The sequence below is a fragment of the Hydractinia symbiolongicarpus genome, chromosome 9 (genome assembly GCF_029227915.1).
Source record: "Hydractinia symbiolongicarpus strain clone_291-10 chromosome 9, HSymV2.1, whole genome shotgun sequence".
Lineage (NCBI taxonomy): Eukaryota > Metazoa > Cnidaria > Hydrozoa > Anthoathecata > Hydractiniidae > Hydractinia > Hydractinia symbiolongicarpus.
Genome location: NC_079883.1, coordinates 30,340,844 through 30,363,602, shown reverse-complemented (window position 1 = coordinate 30,363,602; position 22,759 = coordinate 30,340,844).

Genomic DNA, 22,759 nt, shown 5'->3' with positions numbered 1-22,759 from the left:
ACCGCCAAGAAGTCAATGTGATGTAGTTTTTGAGAATGTCTCTATTTCTTCAGTGCGTGCTAACGGCGAGGATTGGTTCCACAGTAAAAAAAGACTTACTTATCTAAACTTTTAAATAAAGCGCTACCACAGAACCTAGTGAAATTGCTGAATTCCAGCAATCATGTCAATTTAAGAAGAATGTTATTGCTTGGAGTCCAGTTGGCTCATTTATCACATTTATCAGGTCACAGTTCAATGTTAGTTCAACTAAGTCCCACAGTCAATCGTTTCACTGTTAAAAGCGATGCAACCTAGTAATATCAGAAAAATATCGCTAAATGCATGTTGGTACGAATATGTGACCCAACTGATGTAACTCAAACGGACTGACACCGTTAGAAAGTAAGTGAGATGTAGTTTTTGAAACTGTCGCTCTTTCTTCAGCACGCGATAACGCCTAGGATTGGTCCCACAGTAAAAAATGACTTATTTATCTAAATTTTTAAATGAAGCGCTTCCACAGCGCCCATTGTAATCGCTGATTTCCAACAATCATGTCAAAGTAAGAAGAATATTATTTCTTGGAGTCCGGTTGGCTCACTTCTCACATTTAAAAGGTCACAGGTCAAAGTTAGTTCAATTAAGTCCCGGAGTCAATCATTTCATTGTTAAAAGCGATATAACTTAGTAATATCGGAAAACTGTCACTAAATACAGGTTGGTACGAATATGTGACTGAACCGTTGTAACTCAAACGGATTGATACCGCCAAAAAGCAATGAAATGTAGATTTGGGAAAGCCTCTGTTTTTTTGGCGCGTACTAACGGCCAGGATTGGTCCCACAGTAAAAAAAGACTTACTTATCTAAACTTCTAAATAAAGCGCTACCACAGAGCCTAGTGAAATCGCTGAAATCCAGAAATCATGTCAATTTAAGGAGAATGTTATTCCTTGGAGTCCAGTTGGCTCATTTATCACATTTATCAGGTCACAGTCCAAAGTTAGTTCAATTAAGTCCCACAGTCAATCGTTTCACTGTTAAAAGCGATACAACCTAGTAATATCGGAAACATATCGCTAAATACATGTTGGTACGAATATGTGACCCAACCGTTGTAAATCAAACGGACTGACACAGTTAGAAAGTAATTGAAATGTAGTTTTTGAAGCTGTCTCTATTTCTTCAGCGCGAAATAACGGCTGGGTTTGGTCCCACAGTAAAAAAAGACTTATTTATCTAAATTTTTAAAAAAGCGCTACCACAGAGCATAGTGTACTTGCTGAATTCCAGCAATCATGTCAAATTAAGAAGAATGTTATTCCTTGAAGTCCAATTTGCTCATTTATCGCATTGATAAGGTCACAGTCCAGAATCAGTTCAACTAAGTCCCACAGTCAATCGTTTCACTGTTAAAAGCGATGCAACCTAGTAATATCAGAAAAATATCGCTAAATGCATGTTGGTACGAATATGTGACGCAACCGTTGTATCTCAAACGGATTGATACCGCCAAGAAGTCAATGAGATGTAGTTTTTGAGAATGTCTCTATTTCTTCAGTGGGTGCTAACGGCGAGGATTGGTACCACAGTAAAAAAAGACGTACTTATCTAAACTTCTAAATAAAGCGCTACCACAGAGCCTAGTGAAATCGCTGAAATCCAGCAATCATATCAATTTAAGAAGAATGTTATTCCTTGGAGTCCAGTTGACTCATTTATCACATTTATTACGTCACAGACCAAAGTTGGTTCAATTAAGTCCCACAGTCAATCGTTTCACTGCTAAAAGCGATACAACCTAGTAATATCGGAAAAAAATCACTATCTACATGTTGGTACGAATATGTGACGCAACCGTAGTAACTGAAACGGACTGATACCGTTAGAAAGTAATTGAAATTTAGTTTTTGAAGCTGTCTCTATTTCTTCAGCGTGAACTAACGGCTGGGTTTGGTCCCACAGTAAAAAAGACTTATTTATCTAAATTATTAAAAAAGCGCTACCACAGAGCATAGTGTACTCGCTGAATCCAAGTAATCATGTCAATTTAAGAAGAATGTTATTCCTTGGAGTCCAGTTGACTCATTTATCACATTTATCAGGTCACACTCCAAAGTTAGTTCAATTAAGTCCCACAGTCAATCGTTTCACTGCTTAAAGCGATACAACCTAGTAATATCGGAAAAAAATCACTATCTACATGTTGATACGAATATGTGACGCAACCGTTGTAACTGAAACGGACTGATACCGTTAGAAAGTAATTGAAATGTAGTTTTTGAAGCTGTCTCTATTTCTTCAGCGCAAACTAACGGCTGGGTTTGGTCCCACAGTAAAAAAGACTTATTTATCTAAATTTTTAAAAAAGCGCTACCACAGAGCATAGTGTACTCGCTGAATCCAAGCAATCATGTCGAATTAAGAAGAATGTTTTTTCTTGTAGTCAAACTGGCACATTTATCACATTTATAAGGTCAAAGTCCAAAATCAGTTCAATTAAGTCCCACAGTCAAACGTTTCACTGTTAAAAGCGATGCAACCTAGTAATATCTGAAAAATATCGCTAAATACGTGTTGGTACGAATATGTGACCCAACTGTTGTAACTCAAACGGACTGACACCGTTAGAAAGTAAGTGAGATGTAGTTTTCAAACTGTCGCTCTTTCTTCAGCACGCGATAACGGCTAGGATTGGTCCGACAGTAAAGATTGACTTATTTATTTAAATTTATAAATGAAGCGCTACCACAGCGCCCAGTGTAATCGCTGAGTTCCGGCAATCATGTCAAATTAAGAAGAATGTTACTTCTTGGAGCCAATTGTCTCATTTGTCACATTTATCAGCTCACAGTCCAAAGTTAGTTCAATTAAGTGCCACCGTCAATCGTTTCACTGTTAAAAGCGTTGCAACCTAGTAATATCAGAAACATATCGCTAAATACATGTTGGTACGAATATGTGACCCAACCGTTGTAAATCAAACGGACTGACACAGTTAGAAAGTCAGTGAAATGTCGTATTTGTAACTGTCTCTATTTCTTCAGCGCGCGCTAACTGTTAGGATTGGTCCCACAGTAAAAACTGAATTTTTTATCTTAATTTTTAAATGAAGCGCTACCACAGCGCCCAATGTAATCGCTGAATTCCAGCAATCATGTCAATTTAAGAAGAATGTTATTCCTTGGAGTCCAGTTGGCTCATTTATCACATTTATCAGGTCACAGTCCAATGTTAGTTCAACTAAGTCCCACAGTCAATCGTTTCACTGTTAAAAGCGATGCAACCTAGTAATATCAGAAAAATATCGCTGAATGCATGTTGGTACGAATATGTGACCCAACTGTTGTAACTCAAACGGACTGACACCGTTAGAAAGTAAGTGAGATGTAGTTTTTGAAACTGTCGCTCTTTCTTCAGCACGTGATAACGGCTAGGATTGGCCCCACAGTAAAGAATGACTTATTGATCTGAATTTTTAAATGAAGCGCTTCTACAGCGCCCAGTGTAATCGCTGAAATCCAGCAATCATGTCAATTTAAGGAGAATGTTATTCCTTGGAGTCCAGTTGGCTCATTTATCACATTTATCAGGTCACAGTCCAATGTTAGTTCAACTAATCCCACAGTCAATCGTTTCACTGTTAAAAGCGATGCAACCTAGTAATATCAGAAACATATCGCTAAATACATGTTGATACGAATATGTGACCCAACCGTTGTAAATCAAACGGACTGACACAGTTAGAAAGTCAGTGAAATGTCGTATTTGTAACTGTCTCTATTTCTTCAGCGCGCGCTAACTGTTAGGATTGGTCCCACAGTAAAAACTGAATTTTTTATCTTAATTTTTAAATGAAGCGCTACCACAGCGCCCAATGTAATCGCTGAATTCCAGCAATCATGTCAATTTAAGAAGAATGTTATTCCTTGGAATCCAGTTGGCTCATTTATCACATTTATCAGGTCACAGTCCAATGTTAGTTCAACTAAGTCCCACAGTCAATCGTTTCACTGTTAAAAGCGATGCAACCTAGTAATATCAGAAAAATATCGCTGAATGCATGTTGGTACGAATATGTGACCCAACTGTTGTAACTCAAACGGACTGACACCGTTAGAAAGTAAGTGAGATGTAGTTTTTGAAACTGTCGCTCTTTCTTCAGCACGCGATAACGTCTAGGATTGGTCCCACAGTAAAAAATGACTTATTTATCTAAATTTTTAAATGAAGCGCTTCCACAGCGCCCAGTGTAATCGCTGATTTCCAACAATCATGTCAAAGTAAGAAGAATATTATTTCTTGGAGTCTAGTTGGCTCACTTATCACATTTATAAGGTCACAGGTCAAAGTTAGTTCAATTAAGTCCCAGAGTCAATCATTTCATTGTTAAAAGCGATATAACTTAGTAATATCGGAAAACTGTCACTAAATACATGTTGGTACGAATATGTGACTCAACCGTTGTATCTCAAACGGATTGATACCGCCAAGAAGTCAATGTGATGTAGTTTTTGAGAATGTTTCTATTTCTTCAGTGCGTGCTAACGGCGAGGATTGGTTCCACAGTAAAAAAAGACTTACTTATCTAAACTTTTAAATAAAGCGCTACCACAGAACCTTGTGAAATCGCTGAATTCCAGCAATCATGTCAATTTAAGAAGAATGTTATTCCTTGGAGTCCAGTTGGCTCATTTATCACATTTATCAGGTCACAGTCCAATGTTAGTTCAACTAAGTCCCACAGTCAATCGTTTCACTGTTAAAAGCGATGCAACCTAGTAATATCAGAAAAATATCGCTAAATGCATGTTGGTACGAATATGTGACCCAACTGATGTAACTCAAACGGACTGACACCGTTAGAAAGTAAGTGAGATGTAGTTTTTGAAACTGTCGCTCTTTCTTCAGCACGCGATAACGCCTAGGATTGGTCCCACAGTAAAAAATGACTTATTTATCTAAATTTTTAAATGAAGCGCTTCCACAGCGCCCAGTGTAATCGCTGATTTCCAACAATCATGTCAAAGTAAAAAGAATATTATTTCTTGGAGTCCAGTTGGCTCACTTATCACATTTATAAGGTCACAGGTCAAAGTTAGTTCAATTAAGTCCCAGAGTCAATCATTTCATTGTTAAAAGCGATATAACTTACTAATATCGGAAAACTGTCACTAAATACATGTTGGTACGAATATGTGACTCAACCGTTGTAACTCAAACGGATTGATACCGCCAAAAAGCAATGAAATGTATATTTGAGAAAGCCTCTGTTTTTTTGGCGCGTACTAACGGCCAGGATTGGTCCCACAGTAAAAAAAGACTTACTTATCTAAACTTCTAAATAAAGCGCTACCACAGAGCCTAGTGAAATCGCTGAAATCCAGCAATCATGTCAATTTAAGGAGAATGTTATTCCTTGGAGTCCAGTTGGCTCATTTATCACATTTATCAGGTCATAGTCCAAAGTTAGTTCAATTAAGTCCCACAGTCAATCGTTTCACTGTTGAAAGCGATACAACCTAGTAATATCGGAAACATATCGCTAAATACATGTTGGTACGAATATGTGACCCAACCGTTGTAAATCAAACGGACTGACACAGTTAGAAAGTAATTGAAATGTAGTTTTTGAAGCTGTCTCTATTTCTTCAGCGCGAAATAACGGCTGGGTTTGGTCCCACAGTAAAAAAAGACTTATTTATCTAAATTTTTAAAAAAGCGCTACCACAGAGCATAGTGTACTTGCTGAATTCCAGCAATCATGTCGAATTAAGAAGAATGTTATTCCTTGGTGTCCAATTTGCTCATTTATCGCATTGATAAGGTCACAGTCCAGAATCAGTTCAACTAAGTCCCACAGTCAATCGTTTCACTGTTAAAAGCGATGCAACCTAGTAATATCAGAAAAATATCGCTAAATGCATGTTGGTACGAATATGTGACGCAACCGTTGTATCTCAAACGAATTGATACCGCCAAGAAGTCAATGAGATGTAGTTTTTGAGAATGTCTCTATTTCTTCAGTGGGTGCTAACGGCGAGGATTGGTTCCACAGTAAAAAAAGACTTACTTATCTAAACTTCTAAATAAAGCGCTACCACAGGACCTAGTGAAATCGCTGAAATCCAGCAATCATATCAATTTAAGAAGAATGTTATTCCTTGGAGTCCAGTTGACTCATTTATCACATTTATTACGTCACAGACCAAAGTTGGTTCAATTAAGTCCCACAGTCAATCGTTTCACTGCTAAAAGCGATACAACCTAGTAATATCGGAAAAAAATCACTATCTACATGTTGGTACGAATATGTGACGCAACCGTAGTAACTGAAACGGACTGATACCGTTAGAAAGTAATTGAAATTTAGTTTTTGAAGCTGTCTCTATTTCTTCAGCGTGAACTAACGGCTGGGTTTGGTCCCACAGTAAAAAAGACTTATTTATCTAAATTATTAAAAAAGCGCTACCACAGAGCATAGTGTACTCGCTGAATCCAAGTAATCATGTCAATTTAAGAAGAATGTTATTCCTTGGAGTCCAGTTGACTCATTTATCACATTTATCAGGTCACACTCCAAAGTTAGTTCAATTAAGTCCCACAGTCAATCGTTTCACTGCTTAAAGCGATACAACCTAGTAATATCGGAAAAAAATCACTATCTACATGTTGATACGAATATGTGACGCAACCGTTGTAACTGAAACGGACTGATACCGTTAGAAAGTAATTGAAATGTAGTTTTTGAAGCTGTCTCTATTTCTTCAGCGCAAACTAACGGCTGGGTTTGGTCCCACAGTAAAAAAGACTTATTTATCTAAATTTTTAAAAAAGCGCTACCACAGAGCATAGTGTACTCGCTGAATCCAAGCAATCATGTCGAATTAAGAAGAATGTTTTTTCTTGTAGTCAAACTGGCACATTTATCACATTTATCAGGTCACAGTCCAATGTTAGTTCAACTAAGTCCCACAGTCAATCGTTTCACTGTTAAAAGCGATGCAACCTAGTAATATCAGAAAAATATCGCTGAATGCATGTTGGTACGAATATGTGACCCAACTGTTGTAACTCAAACGGACTGACACCGTTAGAAAGTAAGTGAGATGTAGTTTTTGAAACTGTCGCTCTTTCTTCAGCACGTGATAACGGCTAGGATTGGCCCCACAGTAAAGAATGACTTATTGATCTGAATTTTTAAATGAAGCGCTTCTACAGCGCCCAGTGTAATCGCTGAAATCCAGCAATCATGTCAATTTAAGGAGAATGTTATTCCTTGGAGTCCAGTTGGCTCATTTATCACATTTATCAGGTCACAGTCCAATGTTAGTTCAACTAATCCCACAGTCAATCGTTTCACTGTTAAAAGCGATGCAACCTAGTAATATCAGAAACATATCGCTAAATACATGTTGATACGAATATGTGACCCAACCGTTGTAAATCAAACGGACTGACACAGTTAGAAAGTCAGTGAAATGTCGTATTTGTAACTGTCTCTATTTCTTCAGCGCGCGCTAACTGTTAGGATTGGTCCCACAGTAAAAACTGAATTTTTTATCTTAATTTTTAAATGAAGCGCTACCACAGCGCCCAATGTAATCGCTGAATTCCAGCAATCATGTCAATTTAAGAAGAATGTTATTCCTTGGAATCCAGTTGGCTCCTTTATCACATTTATCAGGTCACAGTCCAATGTTAGTTCAACTAAGTCCCACAGTCAATCGTTTCACTGTTAAAAGCGATGCAACCTAGTAATATCAGAAAAATATCGCTGAATGCATGTTGGTACGAATATGTGACCCAACTGTTGTAACTCAAACGGACTGACACCGTTAGAAAGTAAGTGAGATGTAGTTTTTGAAACTGTCGCTCTTTCTTCAGCACGCGATAACGTCTAGGATTGGTCCCACAGTAAAAAATGACTTATTTATCTAAATTTTTAAATGAAGCGCTTCCACAGCGCCCAGTGTAATCGCTGATTTCCAACAATCATGTCAAAGTAAGAAGAATATTATTTCTTGGAGTCTAGTTGGCTCACTTATCACATTTATAAGGTCACAGGTCAAAGTTAGTTCAATTAAGTCCCAGAGTCAATCATTTCATTGTTAAAAGCGATATAACTTAGTAATATCGGAAAACTGTCACTAAATACATGTTGGTACGAATATGTGACTCAACCGTTGTATCTCAAACGGATTGATACCGCCAAGAAGTCAATGTGATGTAGTTTTTGAGAATGTTTCTATTTCTTCAGTGCGTGCTAACGGCGAGGATTTGTTCCACAGTAAAAAAAGACTTACTTATCTAAACTTTTAAATAAAGCGCTACCACAGAACCTTGTGAAATCGCTGAATTCCAGCAATCATGTCAATTTAAGAAGAATGTTATTCCTTGGAGTCCAGTTGGCTCATTTATCACATTTATCAGGTCACAGTCCAATGTTAGTTCAACTAAGTCCCACAGTCAATCGTTTCACTGTTAAAAGCGATGCAACCTAGTAATATCAGAAAAATATCGCTAAATGCATGTTGGTACGAATATGTGACCCAACTGATGTAACTCAAACGGACTGACACCGTTAGAAAGTAAGTGAGATGTAGTTTTTGAAACTGTCGCTCTTTCTTCAGCACGCGATAACGCCTAGGATTGGTCCCACAGTAAAAAATGACTTATTTATCTAAATTTTTAAATGAAGCGCTTCCACAGCGCCCAGTGTAATCGCTGATTTCCAACAATCATGTCAAAGTAAAAAGAATATTATTTCTTGGAGTCCAGTTGGCTCACTTATCACATTTATAAGGTCACAGGTCAAAGTTAGTTCAATTAAGTCCCAGAGTCAATCATTTCATTGTTAAAAGCGATATAACTTACTAATATCGGAAAACTGTCACTAAATACATGTTGGTACGAATATGTGACTCAACCGTTGTAACTCAAACGGATTGATACCGCCAAAAAGCAATGAAATGTATATTTGAGAAAGCCTCTGTTTTTTTGGCGCGTACTAACGGCCAGGATTGGTCCCACAGTAAAAAAAGACTTACTTATCTAAACTTCTAAATAAAGCGCTACCACAGAGCCTAGTGAAATCGCTGAAATCCAGCAATCATGTCAATTTAAGGAGAATGTTATTCCTTGGAGTCCAGTTGGCTCATTTATCACATTTATCAGGTCATAGTCCAAAGTTAGTTCAATTAAGTCCCACAGTCAATCGTTTCACTGTTGAAAGCGATACAACCTAGTAATATCGGAAACATATCGCTAAATACATGTTGGTACGAATATGTGACCCAACCGTTGTAAATCAAACGGACTGACACAGTTAGAAAGTAATTGAAATGTAGTTTTTGAAGCTGTCTCTATTTCTTCAGCGCGAAATAACGGCTGGGTTTGGTCCCACAGTAAAAAAAGACTTATTTATCTAAATTTTTAAAAAAGCGCTACCACAGAGCATAGTGTACTTGCTGAATTCCAGCAATCATGTCGAATTAAGAAGAATGTTATTCCTTGGTGTCCAATTTGCTCATTTATCGCATTGATAAGGTCACAGTCCAGAATCAGTTCAACTAAGTCCCACAGTCAATCGTTTCACTGTTAAAAGCGATGCAACCTAGTAATATCAGAAAAATATCGCTAAATGCATGTTGGTACGAATATGTGACGCAACCGTTGTATCTCAAACGAATTGATACCGCCAAGAAGTCAATGAGATGTAGTTTTTGAGAATGTCTCTATTTCTTCAGTGGGTGCTAACGGCGAGGATTGGTTCCACAGTAAAAAAAGACTTACTTATCTAAACTTCTAAATAAAGCGCTACCACAGGACCTAGTGAAATCGCTGAATTCCAGCAATCATGTCAATTTAAGAAGAATGTTATTCCTTGGAATCCAGTTGGCTCATTTATCACATTTATCAGGTCACAGTCCAATGTTAGTTCAACTAAGTCCCACAGTCAATCGTTTCACTGTTAAAAGCGATGCAACCTAGTAATATCAGAAAAATATCGCTAAATGCATGTTGATACGAATATGTGACCCAACTGTTGTAACTCAAACGGACTGACACCGTTAGAAAGTAAGTGAGATGTAGTTTTTGAAACTTTCGCTCTTTCTTCAGCACGCGATAACGGCTAGGATTGGTCCCACAGTAAAAAATGACTTATTTATCTAAATTTTTAAATGAAGCGCTTCCACAGCGCCCAGTGTAATCGCTGATTTCCAACAATCATGTCAAAGTAAGAAGAATATTATTTCTTGGAGTCTAGTTGGCTCACTTATCACATTTATAAGGTCACAGGTCAAAGTTAGTTCAATTAAGTCCCAGAGTCAATCGTTTCACTGCTAAAAGCGATACAACCTAGTAATATCGGAAAAAAAATCACTATCTACATGTTGGTACGAATATGTGACGCAACCGTTGTAACTGAAACGGATTGATACCGTTAGAAAGTAATTGAAATGTAGTTTTTGAAGCTGTCTCTATTTCTTCAGCGCGAACTAACGGCTGGGTTTGGTCCCACAGTAAAAAAGACTTATTTATCTAAATTTTTAAAAAAGCGCTACCACAGAGCATAGTGTACTCGCCGAATCCAAGCAATCATGTCAATTTAAGAAGAATGTTATTCCTTGGAGTCCAGTTGACTCATTTATCACATTTATCAGGTCACACTCCAAAGTTAGTTCAATTAAGTCCCACAGTCAATCGTTTCACTGCTTAAAGCGATACAACCTAGTAATATCGGAAAAAAATCACTATCTACATGTTGGTACGAATATGTGACGCAACCGTTGTAACTGAAACGGACTGATACCGTTAGAAAGTAATTGAAATATAGTTTTTGAAACTGTCTCTATTTCTTCAGCGCAAACTAACGGCTGGGTTTGGTCCCACAGTAAAAAAGACTTATTTATCTAAATTTTTAAAAAAGCGCTACCACAGAGCATAGTGTACTCGTTGAATCCAAGCAATCATGTCGAATTAAGAAGAATGTTTTTTCTTGTAGTCAAACTGGCACATTTATCACATTTATAAGGTCAAAGTCCAAAATCAGTTCAATTAAGTCCCACAGTCAAACGTTTCACTGGTTAAAGCGATGCAACCTAGTAATATCAGAAAAATATCGCTAAGTACGTGTTGGTACGAATATGTGACCCAACTGTTGTAACTCAAACGGACTGACACCGTTAGAAAGTAAGTGAGATGTAGTTTTGAAACTGTCGCTCTTTCTTCAGCACGCGATAACGGCTAGGATTGGTCCGACAATAAAGATTGACTTATTTATTTAAATTTATAAATGAAGCGCTACCACAGCGCCCAGTGTAATCGCTGAGTTCCGGCAATCATGTCAAATTAAGAAGAATGTTACTTCTTGGAGCCAATTGTCTCATTTGTCACATTTATCAGCTCACAGTCCAAAGTTAGGTCAATTAAGTCCCACCGTCAATCGTTTCACTGTTAAAAGCGTTGCAACCTAGTAATATCAGAAACATATCGCTAAATACATGTTGGTACGAATATGTGACCCAACCGTTGTAAATCAAACGGACTGACACAGTTAGAAAGTCAGTTAAATTTCGTATTTTTAACTGTCTAAATTTCTTCAGCACGCGCTAACGGTTAGGATCAGTCCCACAGTAAAAACTGAATTTTTTATCTCAATTTTTAAATGAAGCGCTACCACAGCGCCCAATGTAATCGCTGAATTCCAGCAATCATGTCAATTTAAGAAGAATGTTATTCCTTGGAGTCCAGTTGGCTCATTTATCACATTTATCAGGTCACAGTCCAATGTTAGTTCAACTAAGTCCCACAGTCAATCGTTTCACTGTTAAAAGCTGGTACGAATTGGTTAGTACGAGTTGGTACGAATATGTGACCCAACTGTTGTAACTCAAACGGACTGACACCGTTAGAAGGTAAGTGAGATGTAGTTTTTGAAACTGTCTCTATTTCTTCAGCGCGATCTAACGGCCGGGATTGTTCCCACAGAAAAAAATGACTTTCTTAACTTAATTTTTAAATAAAACGCTACCACAGTGCCCAGTGCAATCGCTGAGTTCCAGCAATCAAGTAAAATTAAGAAGAATGTTACTGCTTGGAGACCAAATGGCTCATTTATTACGTTTATAAGGTCAAATTCCAGAATCAGTTCAATTATTTCCCACAGTCAATCATTTCACTGTTAAAAGCAATACAACTTAGAAATATCGGAAGAAAATCACTAAATATATGTTGGTACGAATATGTGACGCAACCGGTGTAAATCAAACGGATTGACACCGTTAGTAAGTCAATGAAATGTAGTTCTTGAAACTTTCTCTATTTCTTCAGTGCGAAATAAGGGCTAGGATTGGTCCCACAGTAAAAAATGACTTATTTATCTTATATTTTTAATAAAGTGCTACCACAGCACCGAGTGTAATCGCTGAGTTCCAGCAATCATGTCAAATTAAGAAGAATGTTATTTCTTGTAGTCAAACTGTCTCATTTATCACATTTATATGGTCAAAGACCAAATCCAGTTAAAATAAGTCCCACAGTCAATCGTTTCACTGTTAAAAGCGATGCAACTTAGTCATATCGGAAGAAAATCAGTAAATACATGTTGGTACGAATATGTGACGCAACCGTTGTAACTCAAACGGATTTACACCGTTAGAAAGTCAATGAAATGTAGTTTTTGAAACTGTCTCTATTTCTTCAGCGCGAACTAACGGCCGGGATTGTTCCCACAGAAAAAAATGACTTTCTTAACTTAATTTTTAAATAAAACGCTACCACAGTGCCCAGTGCAATCGCTGAGTTCCAGCAATCAAGTAAAATTAAGAAGAATGTTACTTCTTGGAGACCAATTGGCTCATTTATTACATTTATAAGGTCAAATTCCAGAATCAGTTCAATTATTTCCCACAGTCAATCATTTCACTGTTAAAAGCAATACAACATAGAAATATCGGAAGAAAATCACTAAATATATGTTGGTACGAATATGTGACGCAACCGTTGTAAATCAAACGGATTGACACCGTTAGTAAGTCAATGAAATGTAGTTCTTGAAACTTTCTCTATTTCTTCAGTGCGAAATAACGGCTAGGATTGGTCCCACAGTAAAAAATGACATATTTATCTTAATTTTTTACTAAAGTGCTACCACAGCACCGAGTGTAATCGCTGAGTTCCAGCAATCATGTCAAATTAAGAAGAATGTTATTTCTTGTAGTCAAACTGGCTCATTTATAATATTTATCAGGTCACAGTCCAAGGTTAGTTCAATTAAGTCCCACAGTCAATCGTTTCACTGTTAAAAGCGATGCAACTTAGTCATATCGGAAGAAAATCAGTAAATACATGTTGGTACGAATATGTGACGCAACCGTTGTAACTCAAACGGATTTACACCGTTAGAAAGTCAATGAAATGTAGTTTTTGAAACTGTCTCTATTTCTTCAGCGCGAACTAACGGCCGGGATTGTTCCCACAGAAAAAAATAACTTTCTTAACTTAATTTTTAAATAAAACGATACCACAGTGCCCAGTGCAATCGCTGAGTTCCAGCAATCAAGTAAAATTAAGAAGAATGTTACTTCTTGGAGACCAATTGGCTCATTTATTACATTTATAAGGTCAAATTCCAGAATCAGTTCAATTATTTCCCACAGTCAATCATTTCACTGTTAAAAGCAATACAACATAGAAATATCGGAAGAAAATCACTAAATAAATGTTGGTACGAATATGTGACGCAACCGTTGTAAATCAAACGGATTGACACCGTTAGTAAGTCAATGAAATGTAGTTCTTGAAACTTTCGCTATTTCTTCAGTGCGAAATAACGGCTAGGATTGGTCCCACAGTAAAAAATGACATATTTATCTTAATTTTTTACTAAAGTGCTACCACAGCACCGAGTGTAATCGCTGAGTTCCAGCAATCATGTCAAATTAAGAAGAATGTTATTTCTTGTAGTCAAACTGGCTCATTTATAATATTTATCAGGTCACAGTCCAAGGTTAGTTCAATTAAGTCCCACAGTCAATCGTTTCACTGTTAAAAGCGATACAACTTAGTCATATCGGAAGAAAATCACTAAATACATGTTGGTACGAATATGTGACGCAACCGTTGTAACTCAAACGGATTAACACGGTTAGAAAGTCAATGAAATGTAGTTTTTGAAACTGTCTCTATTTCTTCAGCGCGAACTAACGGCCGGGATTGTTCCTACAGAAAAAAATGACTTTCTTAACTTAATTTTTAAATAAAACGCTACCACAGTGCCCAGTGCAATCGCTGAGTTCCAGCAATCAAGTAAAATTAAGAAGAATGTTACTGCTTGGAGACCAATTGGCTCATTTATTACATTTATAAGGTCAAATTCCAGAATCAGTTCAATTATTTCCCACAGTCAATCATTTCACTGTTAAAAGCAATACAACTTAGAAATATCGGAAGAAAATCACTAAATATATGTTGGTACGAATATGTGACGCAACCGTTGTAAATCAAACGGATTGACACCGTTAGTAAGTCAATGAAATGTAGTTTTTGAAAGTGTCTTTATTTCTTCAGTGCGTGCTAACGCCAGGATTGGTCCCACAGTAAAAAAAGACTTATTTATCTAAGTTTTTTAAAAAAGCGCCACCACAGGCATAGTGCGCTCGCTGAATTCCAGCAATCATGTCGAATTAAGAAGATTGTTATTCCTTGGAGTCCAATTGGCTCATTTATCGCATTTATAAGGTCAAAGTCCAGAATCAGTTCAACTAAGTCCCACAGTCAATCGTTTCACTGTTAAAAGCGATACAACTTAGTCATATCGGAAGAAAATCAGTAAATACATGTTGGTACGAATGTGTGACGCAACCGTTGTAACTCAAACGGATTAACACCGTTAGAAAGTCAATGAAATGTAGTTTTTGAAACTGTCTCTATTTCTTCAGCGCGAACTAACGGCCGGGATTGTTCCTACAGAAAAAAATGACTTCCTTAACTTAATTTTTAAATAAAACGCTACCACAGTGCCCAGTGCAATCGCTGAGTTCCAGCAATCAAGTAAAATTAAGAAGAATGTTACTGCTTGGAGACCAATTGGCTCATTTATTACATTTATAAGGTCAAATTCCAGAATCAGTTCAATTATTTCCCACAGTCAATCATTTCACTGTTAAAAACAATACAACATAGAAATATCGGAAGAAAATCACTAAATATATGTTGGTACGAATATGTGACGCAACCGTTGTAAATCAAACGGATTGACACCGTTAGTAAGTCAATGAAATGTAGTTCTTGAAACTTTCTCTATTTCTTCAGTGCGAAATAACGGCTAGGATTGGTCCCACAGTAAAAAATGACTTATTTATCTTAATTTTTTAATAAAGTGCTACCACAGCACCGAGTGTAATCGCTGAGTTCCAGCAATCATGTCAAATTAAGAAGAATGTTATTTCTTGTATTCAAACTGGCTCATTTATAATATTTATCAGGTCACAGTCCAAGGTTAGTTCAATTAAGTCCCACAGTCAATCGTTTCACTGTTAAAAGCGATGCAACTTAGTCATATCGGAAGAAAATCACTAAATACATGTTGGTACGAATATGTGACGCAACCGTTGTAACTCAAACGGATTAACACGGTTAGAATGTCAATGAAATGTAGTTTTTGAAAGTGTCTCTATTTCTTCAGTGCGTGCTAACGGCCAGGATTGGTCCCACAGTAAAAAAAGACTTATTTATCTAAGTTTTTGAAAAAAGCGCTACCACAGGCATAGTGCGCTCGCTGAATTCCAGCAATCATGTCGAATTAAGAAGATTGTTATTCCTTGGAGTCCAATTGGCTCATTTATCGCATTTATAAGGTCAAAGTCCAGAATCAGTTCAACTAAGTCCCACAGTCAATCGTTTCACTGTTAAAAGCGATACAACTTAGTCATATCGGAAGAAAATCAGTAAATACATGTTGGTACGAATATGTGACGCAACCGTTGTAACTCAAACGGATTAACACCGTTAGAAAGTCAATGAAATGTAGTTTTTGAAACTGTCTCTATTTCTTCAGCGCGAACTAACGGCCGGGATTGTTCCTACAGAAAGAAATGACTTTCTTAACTTAATTTTTAAATAAAACGCTACCACAGTGCCCAGTGCAATCGCTGAGTTCCAGCAATCAAGTAAAATTAAGAAGAATGTTACTGCTTGGAGACCAATTGGCTCATTTATTACATTTATAAGGTCAAATTCGAGAATCAATTCAATTATTTCCCACAATCAATCATTTCACTGTTAAAAGCAATACAACTTAGAAATATCGGAAGAAAATCACTAAATATATGTTGGTACGAATATGTGACGCAACCGTTGTAAATCAAACGGATTGACACCGTTAGTAAGTCAATGAAATGTAGTTCTTGAAACTTTCTCTATTTCTTCAGTGCGAAATAACGGCTAGGATTGGTCCCACAGTAAAAAATGACTTATTTATCTTAATTTTTTAATAAAGTGCTACCACAGCACCGAGTGTAATCGCTGAGTTCCAGCAATCATGTCAAATTAAGAAGAATGTTATTTCTTGTATTCAAACTGTCTCATTTATCACATTTATATGGTCAAAGTCCAAAATCAGTTCAAATAAGCCCCACAGTCAATCGTTTCACTGTTAAAAGCGATGCAACTTAGTCATATCGGAAGAAAATCAGTAAATACATGTTGGTACGAATATGTGACGCAACCGTTGTAACTCAAACGGATTAACACCGTTAGAAAGTCAATGAAATGTAGTTTTTGAAACTGTCTCTATTTCTTCAGCGCGAACTAACGGCCGGGATTGTTCCCACAGAAAAAAATGACTTTCTTAACTTAATTTTTAAATAAAACGCTACCACAGTGCCCAGTGCAATCGCTGAGTTCCAGCAATCAAGTAAAATTAAGAAGAATGTTACTTCTTGGAGACCAATTGGCTCATTTATTACATTTATAAGGTCAAATTCCAGAATCAGTTCAATTATTTCCCACAGTCAATCATTTCACTGTTAAAAGCAATATAACTTAGAAATATGGAAAGAAAATCAGTAAATACATGTTGGTACGAATATGTGACGCAACCGTTGTAACTCAAACGGATTAACACCGTTAGAAAGTCAATGAAATGTAGTTTTTGAAACTGTCTCTATTTCTTCAGCGCGAACTAACGGCCGGGATTGTTCCCACAGAAAAAAATGACCTTCTTAACTTAATTTTTAAATAAAACGCTACCACAGTGCCCAGTGCAATCGCTGAGTTCCAGCAATCAAGTAAAATTAAGAAGAATGTTACTTCTTGGAGACCAATTGGCTCATTTATTACATTTATAAGGTCAAATTCCAGAATCAGTTCAATTATTTCCCACAGTCAATCATTTCACTGTTAAAAGCAATACAACTTAGAAATATCGGAAGAAAATCACTAAATATATGTTGGTACGAATATGTGACGCAACCGTTGTAAATCAAACGGATTGACACCGTTAGTAAGTCAATGAAATGTAGTTCTTGAAACTTTCTCTATTTCTTCAGTGCAAAATAACGGCTAGGATTGGTCCCACAGTAAAAAATGACTTATTTATCTTAATTTCTTATTAAAGTGCTACCACAGCACCGAGTGTAATCGCTGAGTTCCAGCAATCATGTCAAATTAAGAAGAATGTTATTTCTTGTAGTCAAACTGGCTCATTTATAATATTTATCAGGTCACAGTCCAAGGTTAGTTCAATGAAGTCCCACAGTCAATCGTTTCACTGTTAAAAGCGATGCAACTTAGTCATATCGGAAGAAAATCACTAAATACATGTTGGTACGAATATGTGACGCAACAGTTGTAACTCAAACGGATTAACACGGTTAGAAAGTCAATGAAATGTAGTTTTTGAAAGTGTCTCTATTTCTTCAGTGCGTGCTAACGGCCAGGATTGGTCCCACAGTAAAAAAAGACTTATTTATCTAAGTTTTTGAAAAAAGCGCTACCACAGGCATAGTGCGCTCGCTGAATTCCAGTAATCATGTCGAATTAAGAAGATTGTTATTCCTTGGAGTCCAATTGGCTCATTTATCGCATTTATAAGGTCAAAGTCCAGAATCAGTTCAACTAAGTCCCACAGTCAATCGTTTCACTGTTAAAAGCGATACAACTTAGTCATATCGGAAGAAAATCAGTAAATACATGTTGGTACGAATATGTGACGCAACCGTTGTAACCAAAACGGATTAACACCGTTAGAAAGTCAATGAAATGTAGTTTTTGAAACTGTCTCTATTTCTTCAGTGCGAACTAACGGCCGGGATTGTTCCCACAGAAAAAAATGACTTTCTTAACTTAATTTTTAAATAAAACGCTACCACAGTGCCCAATGCAATCGCTGAGTTCCAGCAATCAATAAAATTAAGAAGAATGTTACTTCTTGGAGACCAATTGGCTCATTTATTACATTTATAAGGTCAAATTCCAGAATCAGTTCAATTATTTCCCACAGTCAATCGTTTCACTGTTAAAAGCAATACAACTTATAAATATCGGAAGAAAATCACTAAATATATGTTGGTACGAATATGTGACGCAACCGTTGTAAATCAAACGGATTGACACCGTTAGTAAGTCAATGAAATGTAATTCTTGTAACTTTCTCTATTTCTTCAGCGCAAAATAGCGGCTAGGATTGGTCCCACAGTTAAAAATGACTTATTTATCTTAATTTTTTAATAAAGTGCTACCACAGCACCGAGTGTAATCGTTGAGTTCCAGCAATCAAGTCAAATTAAGAAGATTGTTACTTCTTGTAGTCAAACTGGCTCATTTATCACATTTATAAGGTCAAAGTCCAAAATCAGTTCAATTAAGTCCCACAGTCAAACGTTTCACTGTTAAAAGGGATGCAACCTAGTAATATCCGAATACTATCGCTAAATACATGTGGGGAAGAATATGTGGCGCAACCGTTGTAACTCAAACGGATTGATACCGTTAGAAAGTCAATGAAAGGCAGTTTTTGAAACTGTCACTATTTCTTCAGCGCGCGATAACGGCTAGGATTGGTCCCACAGTAAAAAATGACTTATTTAACTTTATTTTTAAATAAAACTCTCCCACAGCGCCCAGTGCAATCACTGAGTTCCAGCAATCAAGTCAAATTAAGAAGAATGTTATTTCTTGTAGTCAAATTAGCTCATTTATATTATTTATCAGGTCACAGTCCAAAGTTAGTTCAATTAAGTCGCACAGTCAATCGTTTCACTGTTAAAAGCGATATAACTTAGTAATATCGAAAAGATATCACTAAATACAGGTTGGTACGAATATGTGACGCAACCGTTGTAACTCTAACGGATTGATACCGCCAAGAAGTCAATGAAATGTAGTGTTTGAGAAGGTCTCTATTTCTTCAGTGCGTGCTAACGGCCAGGATTGGTCCTTGAGTAAAAAAAGACTTACTTATCTAAATTTTTAAATAAAGCCCTACCACAGAGCCTAGTGTAATCGCTGGTTTCCAGCAATCATGTCAATTTAAGAAGAATGTTATTTTTTGGAGTCCAATTGGTTCATTTATCACATTTATAAGGTCACAGTCCAGAATCAGTTCAATTAATTCCCACAGTCAATCGCTTCACTGTTAAAAGCGATACAACCTAGTAATGTCGGAAAAAATCACTAAATACATGTTGGTACGAATATGTGACGCAACCCTTGTAACTCAAACGGATTGACACAGTTTGAAAGTCAATGAAATGTAATTTTTGAAACTGTCTCTATTTCTTCAGTGCAAACTAATGGCTGGGATTATTCCTACAGTAAAAAATGACTTATTTAACTCAATTTTTAAATAAAGCTCTACCACAGCGCCCAGTACAATCGTTGAGTTCCAGCAATCAAGTCAAATTAAGAAGATTGTTACTTCTTGTAGTCAAACTGGCTCATTTATCACATTTATCAGGTCAAAGTCCAAAATCAGTTCAATTAAGTCCCACAGTCAAACGTTTCACTGTTAAAATGGATGCAACCTAGTAATATCCGAGTACTATCGCTAAATACATGTGGGGAGGAAAATGTGACGCAACAGTTGTAACTCAAACGGATTGACACCGTTAGTAAGTCAATGAAATGTAGTTTTTGAAACTGTTGCTATTTCTTAAAAAATGAGTTATTTAACTTAATTTTTAAATAAAACTCTACCACAGCGCCCAGTACAATCGCTGAGTTCCAGGAATCAAGTCAAATTAAGAAGATTGTTACTTCTTGTAGTCAAACTGGCTCATTTATCAGATTTATAAGGTCAAAGTCCAAAATCAGTTCAATTAAGTCCCACAGTCAAACGTTTCACTGTTAAAAGGGATGCAACCTAGTAATATCCGAATACTATCGCTAAATACATGAGGGGAAGAATATGTGGCGCAACCGTTGCAACTCAAACGGATTGATGCCGTTAGAAAGTCAATGAAAGGCAGTTTTTGAAACTGTCGCTATTTCTTCAGCGCGCGATAACGGCTAGGATTGGTCCCACAGTAAAAAATGACTTATTTAACTTTATTTTTAAATAAAACTCTCCCACAGCGCCCAGTGCAATCACTGAGTTCCAGCAATCAAGTCAAATTAAGAAGAATGTTATTTCTTGTAGTCAAACTAGCTCATTTATATTATTTATCAGGTCACAGTCCAAATTAAGTTCAATTAAGTCGCACAGTCAATCGTTTCACTGTTAAAAGCGATATAACTTAGTAATATCGAAAAGATATCACTAAATACAGGTTGGTACGAATATGTGACGCAATCGTTGTAACTCTAACGGATTGATACCGCCAAGAAGTCAATGAAATGTAGTGTTTGAGAAGGTCTCTATTTCTTCAGTGCGTGCTAACGGCCAGGATTGGTCCTTGAGTAAAAAAAGACTTACTTATCTAAATTTTTAAATAAAGCCCTACCACAGAGCCTAGTGTAATCGCTGGTTTCCAGCAATCATGTCAATTTAAGAAGAATGTTATTTTTTGGAGTCCAATTGGTTCATTTATCACATTTATAAGATCAAAGTCCAAAATCAGTTCAATTAAGTCCCACAGTCAAACGTTTCACTGTTAAAATGGATGCAACCTAGTAATATCCAAGTACTATCGCTAAATACATGTGGGGAGGAAAATGTGACGCAACAGTTGTAACTCAAACGGATTGACACCGTTAGTAAGTCAATGAAATGTAGTTTTTGAAACTGTTGCTATTTCTTAAAAAATGAGTTATATAACTTAATTTTTAAATAAAACTCTACCACAGCGCCCAGTACAATCGCTGAGTTCCAGGAATCAAGTCAAATTAAGAAGATTGTTACTTCTTGTAGTCAAACTGGCTCATTTATCACATTTATAAGGTCAAAGTCCAAAATCAGTTCAATTAAGTCCCACAGTCAAACGTTTCACTGTTAAAAGGGATGCAACCTAGTAATATCCGAATACTATCGCTAAATACATGTGGGGAAGAATATGTGGCGCAACCGTTGTAACTCAAACGGATTGATACCGTTAGAAAGTCAATGAAAGGCAGTTTTTGAAACTGTCACTATTTCTTCAGCGCGCGATAACGGCTAGGATTGGTCCCACAGTAAAAAATGACTTATTTAACTTTATTTTTAAATAAAACTCTCCCACAGCGCCCAGTGCAATCACTGAGTTCCAGCAATCAAGTCAAATTAAGAAGAATGTTATTTCTTGTAGTCAAACTAGCTCATTTATATTATTTATCAGGTCACAGTCCAAAGTTAGTTCAATTAAGTCGCACAGTCAATCGTTTCACTGTTAAAAGCGATATAACTTAGTAATATCGAAAAGATATCACTAAATACAGGTTGGTACGAATATGTGACGCAACCGTTGTAACTCTAACGGATTGATACCGCCAAGAAGTCAATGAAATGTAGTGTTTGAGAAGGTCTCTATTTCTTCAGTGCGTGCTAACGGCCAGGATTGGTCCTTGAGTAAAAAAAGACTTACTTATCTAAATTTTTAAATAAAGCCCTACCACAGAGCCTAGTGTAATCGCTGGTTTCCAGCAATCATGTCAATTTAAGAAGAATGTTATTTTTTGGAGTCCAATTGGTTCATTTATCACATTTATAAGGTCACAGTCCAGAATCAGTTCAATTAATTCCCACAGTCAATCGCTTCACTGTTAAAAGCGATACAACCTAGTAATGTCGGAAAAAATCACTAAATACATGTTGGTACGAATATGTGACGCAACCGTTGTAACTCAAACGGATTGACACAGTTTGAAAGTCAATGAAATGTAATTTTTGAAACTGTCTCTATTTCTTCAGTGCAAACTAATGGCTGGGATTATTCCTACAGTAAAAAATGACTTATTTAACTCAATTTTTAAATAAAGCTCTACCACAGCGCCCAGTACAATCGTTGAGTTCCAGCAATCAAGTCAAATTAAGAAGATTGTTACTTCTTGTAGTCAAACTGGCTCATTTATCACATTTATAAGGTCAAAGTCCAAAATCAGTTCAATTAAGTCCCACAGTCAAACGTTTCACTGTTAAAATGGATGCAACCTAGTAATATCCGAGTACTATCGCTAAATACATGTGGGGAGGAAAATGTGACGCAACAGTTGTAACTCAAACGGATTGACACCGTTAGTAAGTCAATGAAATGTAGTTTTTGAAACTGTTGCTATTTCTTAAAAAATGAGTTATTTAACTTAATTTTTAAATAAAACTCTACCACAGCGCCCAGTACAATCGCTGAGTTCCAGGAATC